The sequence below is a fragment of the Typopeltis vanoorti genome, chromosome 3, assembly GCF_054136105.1.
Source record: "Typopeltis vanoorti isolate ZY-2024b chromosome 3, IOZ_Tvanoo_1.0, whole genome shotgun sequence".
Taxonomy (NCBI): Eukaryota; Metazoa; Arthropoda; class Arachnida; order Uropygi; family Thelyphonidae; genus Typopeltis; species Typopeltis vanoorti.
Genome location: NC_143551.1, coordinates 143,281,493 through 143,298,330, shown reverse-complemented (window position 1 = coordinate 143,298,330; position 16,838 = coordinate 143,281,493). Strand labels below are relative to the sequence as shown.

At 35.6% G+C, this 16,838-nt stretch overlaps 1 protein-coding gene across 1 annotated transcript in view; it reads left to right on the top strand.

The window, feature by feature from the left end:
- Positions 1 to 7,736: 7,736 nt before the first annotated feature.
- The window catches only part of LOC150108624 (intracellular coagulation inhibitor 1-like), a 28,957-nt gene continuing 19,855 nt past the window's right edge, over positions 7,737 to 16,838 (top strand). The window contains exon 1 of the mRNA XM_090416085.1: positions 7,737 to 7,876. The gene's annotated coding sequence lies outside the window, so the exon portion shown is untranslated. The remainder of the gene's footprint in view (positions 7,877 to 16,838) is intronic.

The window sequence follows — 16,838 nt, the reverse complement described above, 5'->3', positions numbered from 1 at the left end:
ACGCGCACTATTTTGTTATTGAAATAGAATTGCCAGTTAACGTTTATCTTGTAATTTTCGTTTTCTTTGCTTTCCTGATTGTACCCTGATGAAGCCGACAGCATAAGCCGGCGAAACTAGTTGGTAATTAAAATAGTTGTTCACCTACACTTGACCAATATTATTATTATTATTATTATTATTATTATTATTATTATTATTATTATTAATATTTGACACTCCCAGGGAGTCCAAAAACTCATCGAGGGAGAGTGTGCCAACAGCATCGAACGATTCTTCACCTTCAACTACTAACCGCGCTCAAACTTACTTAACTGAGCCATTAGTAGCAGAGGCTCTACCAATCGATCTAAATAATAGTTTACTCTCATTAATCTTTGTGGTCAAAAATCAACAATTTTGAAATATATAGAACGTTGTAGGAAAAAACATACACGTATGGTTTACATACTACTATTTAATGTTTACCCTTTAAAAATCGGTACTATTTATCTTTGCTTTGAGGAGGACGGGATCATGCAGGCCGAAATACTTGAGCAACGATCGACCCCCAAAAATTAACATTTTACTGTGCTTTTTGTTGTCGTTATATATATTTATGTTATTTATTTGTAAGTAAAAATTTTACTGATGTCTAGTTTAGCGAGTTATTTTAACATATTTTGGGGTAGTCAAACATAAACGTTATATTTCAGTAGCCATAAATGAGGAAACATTACCTCCACCACAAATGTCCCTTTCAAGGATACTAGAGGAATAAAAAATTGTCCCCTGGTTCTCTCTACAAAGCGATCATTGTTAACGAGACAAGTCCTGGACTCTTATGTTCGTCTGTATGCTCGCTCTCAGCGAGTTAGAGAGATACTTCAAGAAGAGCAGTCGTACGTACGTACAGACTGACCAGCCAGGTCTCTTAACCATAATCCTTTTGAGCATGTCTGAGATGCTATAATTATGCCCGAAAGTTTGTCTCCCTCATTACACTTCCCCAATACATTTTCCCAGCTAATTACACTTAAACATATGAAGGCGCCTACAAACAATGACAATAACGCTGCAACAAAAATGAATTTCCTTCATAAACCAGCTCCATCAAAAAAGTCACATCACAAACAGACACAACACAAAAACCGAGCCAAAACCTCACTTTCACATTCACTTTACTGATATCCATGGCATTAACACAAACATGACGTTCGCCATCATTTGCAGTCGTCCACACCAGACATCAAATATCTGGCAGAAACCCCGATTGCAACTATATCTCCCACTATCCACTTCCAGCGCCCAACACTTTACGATTCTTTTCGCCACAAAGGTGTCTTGTGCATTTGTGAAATCTGACACGTCTGCCAGAGAATGGCCAATTTAAAATCCTTTGCTTTGCTTTAAAATCCTTACTCAAGGTTTTCTTTCCCCATTTAGTAACATTCATTTGTTGAATTTACCGGTCTTCAAACAATGATAACCATTCTGACCTCTCCATATTCCTTCATTAAACTCGACCATCTACAATTCAACTATCCAGTTAGTGAGGTAATCTTCCTGAGCGACCTCAACGTCCAAACTTCCAACTGGTTCCCCTATTCCGACATCATTGACCAAGTTGAACTAGAGGCAGAAGTCTTCTCGTCGAACTTAGTCAAAGCGGACCTAACAGAAATTGTACATCTACCTTAAGAATTCCTCATAACCAGCTTCACTTTCCGAATACTCTGGATCTCTCTTTGACCAGTTCTCCTTCCAGATACACTGTAGAGGTTACCTCTCCTCTCGACAACTCTTGACCACAATCTGGTGCTTCTCCTCACTAGCTCCTGATACGTCTCCTCAATACCTATACACCCTTCCCCTAACCAATCTCAACCTCACGTCCTCTGGTTACAAAAGAGCCAACTGGGATGACCTCCGAATTTCTAGCCCTCCTTTTCTTGGTCAAACTATTGTGTCCGCTCATCTGAGCCTAAAACCTGCTGTGAACGAGTTATAGAAATTACTCTCACTGGCATGAAGACCATCTTTATATAAAGGTATAATCCTCATCCACTTTCCAATCCCTGTTTCACTCGAAAGTGTACCAAAGCACTCGAAGAAAAAATTTAGCTTACCGCAAGTGGCTCACTTCAAGAACTTCATACTCTGCTTACACTAAAGTATGCACCATATGCAAATCAGTCATCAGCAGATCTAAATCTGATTTCATAAAGGCCAACAGCTAAAAATTCTGGACCCTAGCTAAAGTGATTAGACAGAACTTCAGCTCTCCTTCACTTCCAAATCTTTCTCATCCACATGGCACCACTGTCATTTCACCTAAAGATAAAGCTGACCTCCTGTCATCACTCTTTTCCTAAAATCTTGCATTGATAAATAGGGGAAATCACCTCTTACCATGCCAGATATAAGATAGCACACCTATCCATATCCTCAATAACACACAAATTATTACACATCAGATCTCCTTGCTTTTGGTGGCATTGCACATGACAAGATTGTCCTAACCTCTATCGAAGGACAGTATGGAGAACAATGTTTAAGGCACTAATTGTAGATGATCTTGTAGCTGGGGACATCATAATAATGCATGGTTTGTCAAAGGATTACGATGAGTGAAGAATACTATCGGCTGCAAAGCTGTGGACAGATTAGTGGGGTTTGCAAATAGGACATGTACAGGAGAAAGAGAGTAGGTGATGGGACAGAGTCTTGAGACACTCCAGCATCGATGGTAAAGTTTGAAGAGGAGGGAAGAGCCATCAACCATGACTCACAGAGAACTATCAGAGAGAATGCTTGCTCTCAGTACAGAGAGTGGCTGGGAGACCAAAGAATGGTCTCCCAGCCACTTGAAACACGGTCGAAAGCTTTGGAAATGTCAAAGGCGACAGCACAAGTTTTTCCGAATCCTGTGGGTGATGTAAGCTACGAAGTCAGCTGTTGAATTTGAATGGTGGAATCCGTACTGGTGGTCGCTTGATTAATTGGTAAGCCTCTAAGTAGAAGGGGAGATTACAATTGATGAAATTCTCCATTATTTTGGAGATGATGGAGGTGATGGAAAATGGTTAAAATGGAAAATTTGGCGGTAGACTTTTGTTGGAATAGGATGAATATGAGATATGAGATGATATATACCTATATCAGGTGCTCCTCCACGCAAGATCTACAATATGACAATTATGTGAGCAAATAATTAAAGAGAAGAAAGGAATCTGTTAATGTGCATGTGATGTGTATACTTAAGATTTCATGAGGGAATGAATCTCTATTTCCTTTCTCTTATTAAACTAGTGGTATTTTTCTTATCAATCAGATGCCAATCATTAATGAAAGCAGCCAAAATTCTTCAAAAAATAAAAATAAAATAAAAATAATAAGGTTTAAAAAGAAGTTGAGCAATAAGGTAAAAACTAGACAAACATTCAATTGTTATTATGGGCAAGATGTAACATGTTACCATGTAACAAGTCATGTGTTTGTAGCCGGTATAAATTGAAGGAATATGACGCTCCCAAGTAAGTGCGACTGTGTCCGGGTGAAATGGATGCGAGAAGGGAACTGACAGAGTGTGAAAGGGCGTTGTGATAGGATGCCATGTTGAAGGCCCATTTGTTGGGGAAATTGTTAACAAACAAATTGAGTCATCCCAGGTCAATAATCAGTGATACCATAATGACATGGAATTACAGAGGGGTCACTGCAAGTGTTACCACCAGTAAATCTATCACATTCACTAAACGTGACCGTAGGATGCTACGAAGGATAATATGTAAAACCGCCATTTTTCGGCCGACGCTTTAAATGCAGAGTTCCGGGATCGACTGGAACACGAATCTGCACAAAAACATTTAGAACCGAGGTTCACAATAGGGGTTTCCATCATAGTGCGGCAATATGCAAGTCTCAAATTATCCGAATCAACATGCAGCGTCTTCTTTTTTGGTGCAAAGAGCTTGTACTTTGAGACACAGAAGCTTGAAAAGCTGTGTTATGAAGCGGCGAATCTCGCCACATCCTCTACCGAGTCGTTGCACAAGTGTGGATGTGGCGATGCCCGGTGAACGTCTTTTACCAGAGTACGTAACCAGAACTATGAAATTCGGAGATGACAGTGTGATCATATGGGCATGTTTTTCCTTATTGGCCTCGGGCCTCTGTTTATGGCCACGAACATTGAACTCTGACAAGTATCTGAATATTCTGGACAATGCTTCCTACTTTATGGTATTTCTACGGACCTGCCTATTGTCTCTATTAGCAAGACAATGCACCTTGTCATCAGGCTGCTACTTTAACTGTGTAGTTTGTGAACACCTGACAGGCTTTTACAGAGCCCTGATCTCAACTGTACTGAACATCTGTGGGATGAAGTGATTCAAGGGACGTTAGCCCTTGTCAACAGTCCAGGTTCTCATTACATGCCTACAGAATTGTTCAAAATTGCCATTGATCGCAATCGTTCGTTCGCTTGTGGGAAATATGCTCCTTAAGATTGCTGCATCATCGAAGCGAAAGGTGGTTCTACATCATATTTGTTCTTCACACTATGGTGTCCGTTGAGTTTTTGCTAAGCAGTGTACATACATATGCATACATATATATGTATATAAGAATCATTTAAATTAATGACATCTTAAAATCGTCGTCGTCGTCGTCGGCTCATCTGCTGCAACTCTCTTTTTAGAGGGTTGCAACAGATGAGCTGTAATATAGTTATTGTCAGATGTCCTGCAAATCTGGTCTTTCTTTGCATAATGTTTTTAAGTGTTCTTTCCATCCCAACTCTTCTTAAAACTTCTTGATTTGATATTCTCTCTGTATAGCTAATCTTTTCCATCCTTCTGTAACACCACATTTCCAATGCATTAATTCTTTCCATATCTCTCTTTCTGAGTGTCCATGACTCATTTCCATACCTTGCAATACTCTAGACTGTTGCTTTAACTGTTCCAATTCTCACACCTACTTTAATATTCTTATTTATTAAAATTCTCTTAAAATCTTAAAATCAGAGATAATTATTCTTAGACAATTTTATTTTTTTTTTAGGTTTAAAAAACTATATGTAACGGTTTCAAAGCAAATCCTGGTAAAGGAGGGATTAATATTAATAAAACTCTATTGAAATATCTGTGGTTGAATAACTCTGACTGGCTCTGTATATATCAGCTTATATGCTAGTTTTTTAGGTAGAAATCTATAAGCCAAAAACAATATTTACTTTTTGGAAAGATCATCTCATGTCAACTTGCAGATATAAGCGCTATGAAATGCTGTTTTTGCTTGTTTAGAAAAAACCTTGAAGATGGTGAAAATCTCATGAATTGTGGTCATTTCTATAGGAGATTCAAGCATGTCGTTTTTTTGCTTATTTTCTTGTTTTTCACATGACCCCACCACATCCGCTTCTTCAGTGAAATGGAATTATATTAAGAACTTTTTTTTGGTAGCAGTGATAAATTAATGTACTTATATTTTAAGCATTAAAAGTAAATAAAATATGGATTAAAATTTAATACTACCTTCCTGAAAATTATCGTCTATATTCTTCCCCCCACTTTTGTTTACTTACTTTTACACATTGCTTTGTTTTCTTACATTTTCATCATGGAGTTCTATTTTTTTCTATCTTCAATATTTTCTTCAGCATCTGCTGCCAAGTCTTTTGCTTGATACTTCTTAATTCGATGGTACGTATATGAAATTTCAATGATGATGACTGAAGTTTGTTCCAGCGCTGATTTTTGACTGTTGTTCCTTGTTCTCTGGGGAAAAAAGCGAGTCCCTTGTTTAACTCGAATATGTCTCAACCAGAATTAAAGTCCATTACTATGCCATCAATTTTTGTTTTAATTTACGCCAGTAAGCAGCCAAATCTCAAGTTGCTAACTCCTGCTCATTTATTCAGTATCCTACTAACAGGATCCACCTGATAAATGCGATAAATGTAAAAAGTTCCAGTGATCCGCATCGTGCTGAATTAACTGTAAGCACAAGCTAATATTCTTCTCGTTCCTTATAAATAGAGCACTTTCAACGTCAACAAAAAATATATATGTGTATATATAGTAAGATTTCAGTCTATCTGGTGTTGACGCTCTTCTAAATTAGAGTTGGCAGAGAAAGGGGCAAGACTGGAGAGGGCGCTTGCACTGGTTCTGTTGTAAGAGATATCACGTTGATGCTCTTTGAGTCGTAGTGAGATAGACTTATCGGTTTGCCCATATATACAGTATATTATTAGCAACATGAAAATAGAAGCAGGTGAGATATAATTTAAATAAAGTTTGACTGACTGTTTTTTCCCTTTCAGTCGTTTCCGACCGTAGGTGACTTTGTAGGCATTGCCCACAAGGTATTCCTCGTGAGAATTACAGGATAGTTCACCATTGCTTCCCCCAACTCCCAATTTTATCCGGGCTCAGGACTGGCATATGGCTGAAACGTATTCATGATTGTAATCCATGTGTGTTCACGTGGCCGGTTTGCCTGTTCTAGAGGGACGAAAAACCCGATATTTCGGTGGGGGAAAAACCCTCTACTTCCGTATGACACCAGCTAACTCACGTTTAGTCGAAAGAGACCAGATAAAGATTCTTTATCTGACGGGAATCGAACCCAGGTCTTTCCGAACAAAGGACTTCTCTATACTGACTGAGCTACGAGGCTCAAATAAAGTTTAATGTTACTAATTGCTTTTCTGGTGGAGGGGGAGGACGACCTTTTACATGATTGAAATAATAATCCTCTAAGAGGGATTCATATAAAAACAAGTGGGAAATTAATCAAATGCCAAATATGAAACCCAGTCCTGTTCTCGGCCTTGCCTCCCCAGTACTCTCCAACAGATGCCAGATGTTATAAATTCCGTTTATTTTAGTCCACAAGACTATTCGGGGTTAAAATCAGTAATCAGTGCTGCTGCTATTACTATTACCAACATACAAAAATAATGTAGTTCCCTTTGTTCAGTGCATCTTAAGTATTTCCTAATCTTACGTTGCCACATTAGTAGCGCAGGTGGTAGCGATGACGTCCTTTGGTTGGAAAAATTTGAGTTCAGTTCCTCTTGTAATATGTTTTTTCATTTAAAGGTGAGTTAACCGATCTCATACCAAAGTGACAAGATTTTTTTTTTATCCCAGAAAACAAATAAACTGTCCAGGAATGGACAGATCTAATATACTAACTTCATTCCTTATTACCCTGGTTAAAATTATTTCAAACATCTCCAGTGTGGAAAGAAATGCTTTAATTGTTAGTTCATATGTTTAGTGAAGGAAAAAATAATAATAAAGATGAGAGTATTTCAACATTTGAGTATTATTTACGTAACACTGCTTCAAAGAATTAACTATCACTAAATATTTATAACATATGACAATTATTCGATATTTCCAATGATACCGATAGATGGCGTTGTGATCCAATTAATATATTATAACTGTCTGTTATAATATAACATATAACATATGGGTTCAAGCGAGGTTACACTAGCTGGGGTCCGTTGCTGTCAGGTACTGCTGAAAAAAAATCGAACAGGTTTCGCATTTCCCATACGCGACACTTGTGTTAAATAATACTGCCGGCTACACGACCTACGGGAAAGATTTCCGACTTAAGTTATGGCCAATCATCATTGGGTACACCAGGGGTATTCCTCAAGGTCATTTGGTGAGCAAGTGTCGAGCAATATATTAGAGCGGTCGTAAGAGGGAAGGAAAGAAGCAAGGGAACCGGTTTTCTAAGGAACTGAAACATCGTAGCCCTTGTGTTGACGGAGTCACTGAAAACGAACAGTGTGGGAAGGGCACGGTGACACCAGCCACTAGACTCCAAAATCAACACCAAGCTAGGGAGGTGCAGAATTACTCAGGTGAGGGCTGTAGCGTCAATAAGTGCTTAGATAAATGACTCTTTATTTTCTGGCATTATTATATTTCAGAAACAAATAATACTTTTGTCACTTCGAGTTTTGGTATCATTAATAATAGGTATTTGTGTTCCGCTTTAACGTAATTTTATTTTTAAAAAATGCCTGATAACTCAAACTATTATGAAAACCATACAAAAAACGTGTGTTCCATTTATATAATGAAATATGATTAAATTACTGCCAAGGCCCTTTGAGAAAAATAAATTCTATTCGTTTTTGATATATTCCTATTTATTTATTGTGTATTTTTGACATCAGTGTTCCTGTTTTAATTTTTAACGCATTATTCTACAGACATTATTTATATATAAGGGGACGGGGATGCCATATATTATTAAGTGATTGGACACAAACGAAATGAATCATTTATTTCTGAGTCTCAGTCTTTAAGCATGTTGATATTACAATGTATTTTATTTTATTAGCAATGTTGTTTTAATATTACAGGAAGCAGCACCTAGAAACAAAAATAAAACCAACCTTGATAACCTTTCAACAGAGCACAAGCAATGATATTGAAATCATAATAGACTCATAAACTGAAAAGCCGGAAGTAACGCATCACGTAAGACAGTGATGAAGAAGCTTTTCCAGCTGGTGTGCCAAACTAAGAAAATCTTATCCAGCTAGCATGCTAAAAAAATCAATAATATTAATAATATCACTCGGGACCCAATTGCTAATTTCTATGAATATAACGTAACAGCCTGATTTAGCCTACTTACTATAGAAAAAAAACCCTCCTCTCCTTCCCAGAAAAACAACTGATTTCATGAGGATACAAACAGATGACGAAGTGCGATAGAATGTCTACTCTTTTAAAATATATAAGTATTCCGAAACAGAATTTAAGTTCTTTGTTTTCCGTAGCACGCTAACAAATACCTTCTCATTTCATTTGTTATCCCAGAGCTAAGTTATTTTAAGCGATTTCGTTTTGCAATGCTTAATAACTAACAAATATTAACTTACACGTGAAATCTAATTCTGTACGTATATGATGGCTCTTTAGTTTATACCATTTGTGAGGAGATTTGTAGTTTTGAAAAATTAGCGTGTATTTAAGGCATTTTTACGCACATTCTTTCAAGAATTGTTGATGGAAACATACTCCATTCCAAAACTGACTCTTTTAATCAGTCTAAACTCGTCTTTAGGGAAACAATTGATTTTTTTTTTTTTTTATTATTATTCCTTCTCTCGCAAATTTTCCCAAAGTTGAATTTGATTACTTGGGGAGAAAAAAAAGTGACCTAAATGATCCATGAACCAATTAATCGATGCGTACTAATAGAATGAATTATTCTTCTTCCATATGAATGCCTTTGCATTTAGCGAAAAATTTAAAAAAAAGGGAAAATTTTTTGTTGTTTTTTTTTTTACATCCCGATACAGTTTTAATGACAATTTGCACTGCCGATACATATCGAACTCGTAAATAAGTGAACCAAGTCCTCCATATAAAAATCGAAGATTTTTATGCATAGTCTCCTTTTTGAAATTTCGCTAGCATCCTAAATATTGTCTTCTCTGATTAATAAAATTTGGTTTTATTAATCTTTTCTAATTAGTGCCACCGAATATCTGTGGAAATTTAATCATTCTACAAGCAGCGAATTGATTGCTTATATTTAATTCTCAGTTTGGAAGAATGGCAGCTGTCATGATATCGCATAATTAAAAGAAACACGTATTAACCACAGTGAAAATTATTTAATTGTAAATATTTCATCCTAAGTATCTTAAGGACATCATCAGTACAGTAGTTTAAACAATAATAGGATTAACATACAGTTAGGGCGCATGATTACAATAGAATCTCATTAAACGTGCGCAACGTGTTACAGAAGAAAAAAATACGAATAATAATTATTTAACACAATTTTGTATGACAATTTCCCATACTTTAGGAATAGTAAGAACGTCTTTGCGGTTTAAATTTGGTCTGTGTAGTAGGGCTTCATAACTTTCTTTGTATAAACGTTCATGTTTATATAAAGATCCAAGTAAAAGTTTTTCCCATTGGATCTTATGACTTGGATTTTCAATTCCGTGTTGAGAGAGGCCAGATTTCTGCAGTTTAAAAAGACGAATGTGGTCTTGATGTTCCGAGATGCGTTTCTGAACAGACCTACCTGTCTGTCCAAAGTAAGACAATTTGCATGAGCATGGAATCTCATAAACGCCAGGCAGCATCAAAGGTGAGAGTTTGTCCTTAGGAGAAGGTAACAAGTTGTAAATTTGGTTGATAGGTTTGTAAGTAGTGGCAAAATTGTATTTCTTCATAATTTTAGAAAGACGTTCGGAGATGCCTTTGACGTAAAGTATGGGAATCCTATGGACTTCTTCCTGTCTGGTTTGATGTGTGAAAAAGTGACTGATGATTTTTTGAGTTGTTTTAGGATTATATGCATTTAGGATGGCTGTATTATTTTTGATTACTTCTAATTCTTGGTTTAAAGATTCTTCAGAGGAGCAGAATTTGTGTGCTCTGGAAACTAGTAATTTAATAATGCAGATTTCTGAGATGGATGATGAGCAGAAGAATTGTGAATGTAGCGACCTGAGAATGTAGGTTTGCGAAAGACAGAAGTAGCGATAGAACTGTCTTCTTTTCTTTAAATGTGTAAATCCAAAAAGGAGATACCCTGTGCAGATTCTTTTTCTAACCAAATTTTTGGTTTCGATTCAAAAGTGAATATATATATTTTTTTCCTCAAGGTGTTCTATAAACAAGTTTGCTAGGTTTGGTGATAAAGGAGATTAAAAGGAAAGGTCAAATTTACAAACAAGAAGAAGGAACAGCAATGGGACCTCCTTTACCAAACCTAGCAAACTTGTTTCTAGAACACCTTGAGGAAAAAATATTCACTTTTGAACCCAAACCAAAAATTTGGTTGAGATATGGCGACGACGTATCTGCAGTCTGCGATCATCCCGAACGTGAATTACAACTGTTTCTACATAAAATTAACTATGAACGTTTATACAAAGAAAGTTCTGAAGCCCTACTACACAGACCAAATTTAAACCTCAACGACCTTCTTACTATTCCTAAAGTATGGGAAATTGTCATACAAAATTGGGTTAAATAATTATTATTCGTTTTTTTTTTTCTTCTGTAACTCGTTACGCACGTTTAATGAGATTCTATTGTAATCATGCGCCCTAACTGTATGTTATTCCTATTATTGTTTAAACTACTGTACTGATGATGTCCTAAGATACTTAGGATGAAATATTTACAATTAAATAATCTTCACTGTGGTTAATACGTGTGTTTCTTCTAATTATGATATCACCCCAGGTTTCGTTATTTAAAAAAAAAATGATATCGCATGTTTAACAAAGCAAAATAAGACTATTTTACAAGATGTGAGTATTGATCTAATACCAATAATCAAAATGTTTTGAAATATTGATATCAATGTGCTACTTCAATCTGTTTATTAATCACAGCCAGTCCCAGATCATTTTGACGGGGGTTCATAAAAATAGGGCATCGAAAATATATGCTATTAAAAATATTAAAAATTAAATAATGTATTTATTTAATGTTTGACATTTATACTTTGGCAAAAAAAAAAAAGAAAGAAAGAAAAAGAAAAGAAATTAAGTATAAATAAATGTTTCTTCCTTTTTCTGTTCTACAAATTTCAAATTTCTTGCTTCTGGATCCAATCGGTCCAGCCATCCAGTGGTCACAGACACGCCGAAGGCAAATGCTGCACTTCCGTCTATTTTAACAGAACGCTTTGAAAGATCCTGACTAGGTGGTTTCATAAATATTCGAATTGGCTGTGAACAGTACTCACAAATTCGACAATTTAATCCCTTAAATGTAATGATTACCGATAACAGAATCAATTATCCATTTCAAATATCTTTCTTAGGTTAATTTCAGTGTTAAATGAAATGTTAAACATAATATTATTTAAAATAATAATATAACTAATTGAAATAATAATCTATAATAACACTAAAATAGTATGTTTTTATTGAACCTTATGTCTTATATAATTAGGATATTTATTCATGCAAAGGGGAGGACAAAAGCAATACACACACAATAAACTTAAATTCGTTTAGTCTATGAAAGATTATTATTTTTTTTTTATCCCCTGAGTTGATTAAAGGAGGGGAGACTTCACACTGATCACTTTGCGTGCTAAACACAGACCCCGAATCATTGCAAAACTTGCTTACTCGTGTGGGTGTGTGGATCGGGTATCCATATTGTTTTGAATCCTAGCAAAGAGAAAACGTGCATCTTCATTTGGAGTTTAGGCCACCTTTACCAGTAGACACGAATCTAAAAGAATACATACAAGGCTAACTCATGGAAAAAGTAGTTCGAGCTCTACATAAATTTATTTGATATTATTTGAAACGTCGACACTAATGTTAATTTTCTTATTTATGAATTACAGTGAGATATTACATGTGCAATCATAAAAAGTAAGTTAGAAATATTAAAGATAGCCGTTTAAAAGTTTTTCACGAAAATAAGTGCTTAAATAGCTTGATATATATTAACAACTCTTTGTTTGTGTATCTCTCCATATTTTTTCTGCCTTTGTCCGGTATTTAGTTACAAATAGTTAAAGCAGAGACATGATACTGATACATTTTGCAGTGGAGAATCGGCAAGTGATCATCTTATTGTGTTTCAATACCAATCGATTTTGAATTTTACGCAAACATCGTCCTAATAAGGTCCTTATAAAGGTTTCTTGTGTCCTAGTCAGTTCACATCACCTGTTATTAAACGTAATATTACATCATTCTCCATGACTTTAGTTTTAATAAGCCGTTGTTACAAATGGATGACATAAGTTGTTTTCAATGACATTATTTTGTCAACAACTGCAAACGTAAACCAGTTCGGCGCCTTACGTCGTCACACATGAAGCCGTCATCTTACTCACCCAGTTCTTGGTAGAGATACAAACGAGACCTTAAACTTGAAACAGGAACATCTCAAGGAAACAGGAAACGGGAACATCTTAAGGAAGAAAGGCTTGACTAAGATTTCTACACGTACCAAAAGCTGGGAGCGAGTAAAATTTGTTTCTTTTCCTACTGCTGTAGTTCCTATAAATTTTTCATGCAATGGCCTGTAATCTGATCGTGAAGATTAATTGAAGAGAATTTCTGTTTGCTCTATTTTGAAACTGTAAATAACGTGTTAAAACCGCGTTTCCTATTTGATATAAAGAGTAAAGAAACCCAACTCAGAGTGTTCAGTATTCTATCGCATTCTTCTGCTTTCCAGTAAACTTTGTTTAATTTGCTAGCTTTTATACAGTCGGTGAATTTAGTGTAATGCTTCGCACACATGCATCATTTATGCACAATGTCTCCGCAGTGTTAATAATTTAAATCGCTCCAGACGCATCTCTGAACGCGGTCATTAGCAACGTCTCTCTCTCTCTCTCTCTCTCTCTCTCTCTCTCTCTCTGTATACTAAGTGAGTTCATTTCCTTTATATTTATTCTAATTCTTAAATGTGTTCTAATTTTGTTGCAATTCTTTCTTGAAAGATACAAATACAGGATTAAAAAAAGAAAGGAAAAAAAAAACAGCCGGTGAAAAGAATTCGCTGACTGCTTTTAAAAGAGCATTGAAAAAATCCCTGAAATCGTAGAATCCACAATGATAGAACGAAAATGATCACAAGAGAAAAAGAATTGAACGAAAAACAAAATACTGAATTAATAAAATTTATGGTAAATTAGATAGAGAAAGCTTAACTAAAGAGGGAAAAAATAGGAGGAATGCCAAAAAGGAAAACATAAAAACCAATGATTAAATTAACGAGACGGAACAAGCTGATATTTCTTTCTTTCTATTTTTCTAAAAAAAAAGCAAAATAATGAAAGGATCTTCTGGTTTCATATTTGTTCCTTTTAGTTTAGATCCGAAATAATTCGCTTAATAATTTAAAACCTTCTGCAAACCATCTACTTTATAGAAACATTCGCAATATTAAAAATGTCTTTAATGGCTGTAATTTTTTTAATATTTAACATTTCATGTTAGTTCTGTATAATGAAAAAAGTCTCGTTTCCTACTGAATTTCTAATTACAATTAAAAATAACAAATCGTGATAATAAAATGAAAGAAAGAAAATAATCGTCCATTTCCCCCCCCCCCAACACACACACACACCCCGGAAATAAATAACGTCTTTAAGCCGAAAATTGCGTGCGACAAAAAATAAAATCACTTAGAAGAAAGCCTGATCAAAGAAGCAAATTGAGAACTATGTAATATATTGTAATAGATATTTCCAACTTTGAACATCTTCGATGCGTAAATTCTCTATTGGTGTTATGCAAATTTCATTAAGTTTACTTCAGATACTTTTTGACTTACCCTCGTATAAGGACAGATAGAAAATGCATCTAGTGGAATAATAAAACATTATTCTTGATATTATTATTATGATCCTGATGTAAGAGAAGCATTCATACAAAGCAATTTTTGAATTACCATTACAACACGAGTTACACCTATTACTGTGACTTGTTCATTTGATACTTTTACGTATTTGTTTACACAGTGGTAATACTCAGAGCTTAGAGGAACCACACGTGAAACAGAAACGCCATGATTCACCTGTGAAAACTTTATTCCCATGAGTTTCAGAAAGGTTTCTAAGGAATAACAGTCTACTTTACAATACAAGACATGAGACATTAATCTCATTCTGTTATACAATAATTGTGAAAATATGAAGCACATGGAGATAAGAGTACGCATAAAGTGTGGGTTAAAAGGGCGAATACTTGCTCGCCTGCTTTTGTTCCATCATGATTGTGTTTTTTTTCATGGCTTAACTTATCTTTCGTTGATAAAACGTCTGTATGAAATAGTTTTCTTTATCAAAAGAATTTCAAACAGCAGCAAAAAAAAAAAAAAAGATGAAACCTATGTTTATCAAGGAAAACTGATGAAGTAAAAATTCACTACTCAATTGAAAATGCCAAGGACAATTTGCTGTTTTAATGCCTCTGGTAAGTGAATTCTTTTGTCCTCTGTTTTTTTTCCTGCACTTCCATTCTTACAGTAAATAAACTTGTCATTGCCATCAGAACTGGGCAGGCTGTTTTGAATTTCCGTAAATAAGGGGCTATCAGGCCAGTTCATGGTCTGTTCACTGTGTGCGTGCGTGTTCTACTGGCCACTTTACCTATTTTTGCGGGATGAAAAGCCTGGATTTCCTGGAGAGAAAAAACCCTTCACCTCCGTATGAAACTCACTAATTTATCTTCAACTGAAAAGCCCTTATATAGGTTTCTTGGCATCTTAGAGAGATTTTCAAACCACGTTTTTCCAACTAAAGGGCATCACCTCGCCCAACAGAGTCAAAATCGGGATCTCCGATGTTTTTGAGTGGTTAAGTCATGTTGCACAGCATACTAAGCCTGTCGAAGACGATCGGATGCTACCGAACAACGCCGTTTTACTTTTTGCTGGAAACAATCGAATACCATTCTTTTTAAATCCTGCATTCCTCAGTCTTTTGCTGAGAACAGTCCATGATATAAAATGTTATAAAATATGAAAATTCAAACTATAGGAAATCTTCAAGAATCTTCATGATTCAAGAAATCTTCAGATGCGAATACATCTGAAGGTGTTCGTGAAGACCAGCTTACTGTTTGCTTACTCCAGAGTTACAACTGATAAGAAAGTCGACAATGTTTCCTCTCAAATGGAATTAATCAGTTTCATCATTTCAATCTAGTTATGTTTTGAAAGAAAATTACACATTATAACAGGCAACAGAGAGAGAGAGAGAGAGAGAGAGAGAGAGAGAGAGAAAACAACAGGATGAAGATGAGAGCAGGACAGCTATCCAGACAACTAATAAACCACTTGAGGACATCCGTATTAATTCCACTGTCCTTAAATGCTAATATCAATTTTGATCTTTGTCTCGATAAAAATAAATTTATTTCGCTTGCCCATTTCGGTTGAGTGCGCTGTCGTGTGGCTTATGCAGCCCGCGCTACAAAATTCACGTCAATTTGACCGTACGATTGCATTTTTATGGATATATGAAAGTTTTAAGAATGCATCAACGCTCTAATTGCATTAATTAATGCAATTCATTGTAGAATAAATTTGAATACATTAATTTATCAATTAATTGTAACCAATTCTGCGTAGAGTGGGGGGGGGGTTTGCTTGTTTTAAGATATATTAGAAAACAATCATGAAGAAGAAGAATGCTAAATTTGTTCGGTATATTTGAATTATTAACAGGTGTAAATATAATAGCAACTTTGGGAGAGGAGGACGAATCTTACCTCCTTCGACTACAATCATATAATCCGCAAAAGCTTTGGCAGAAAACGGGACATTCAGTAGATCGTCAATACTGTTTCCCAATGTAAACATGGGCAAGAAAGTTATAAATTATTTATAGAAAATTATATTTTAAAAACTTGTTTATATCGATGTCCTAAACACGTTAATTCACGCACTTCACGCACGCAAAACATTTGAAACGCAGAAAACAAAAACAGCAACTCATGACAAATGACAACTTTCAATCGGATTGGTTGAAACAATAACCAATCACAGCCACTGATTCCTGGGTGCTTTTGTCTCGGCGCACACTCTGACTCGCCTTCTGGGTAGTTTAAAACCACACACACACACACACACACACACACACACACACACACACACACACACACACACACACACACACACACACACACACACACACACACACACACACACACACACACACACACACACACACACACAAAAGCATTCACCAATATGGTTACTTTCCGACAATGTTCTTTGGAAAAGCTCTGAGTTTGAAACCAGGGATGTGAATAAATCCTTTATCAGGACTTTTCAGCTGATCTCATAAGGGAT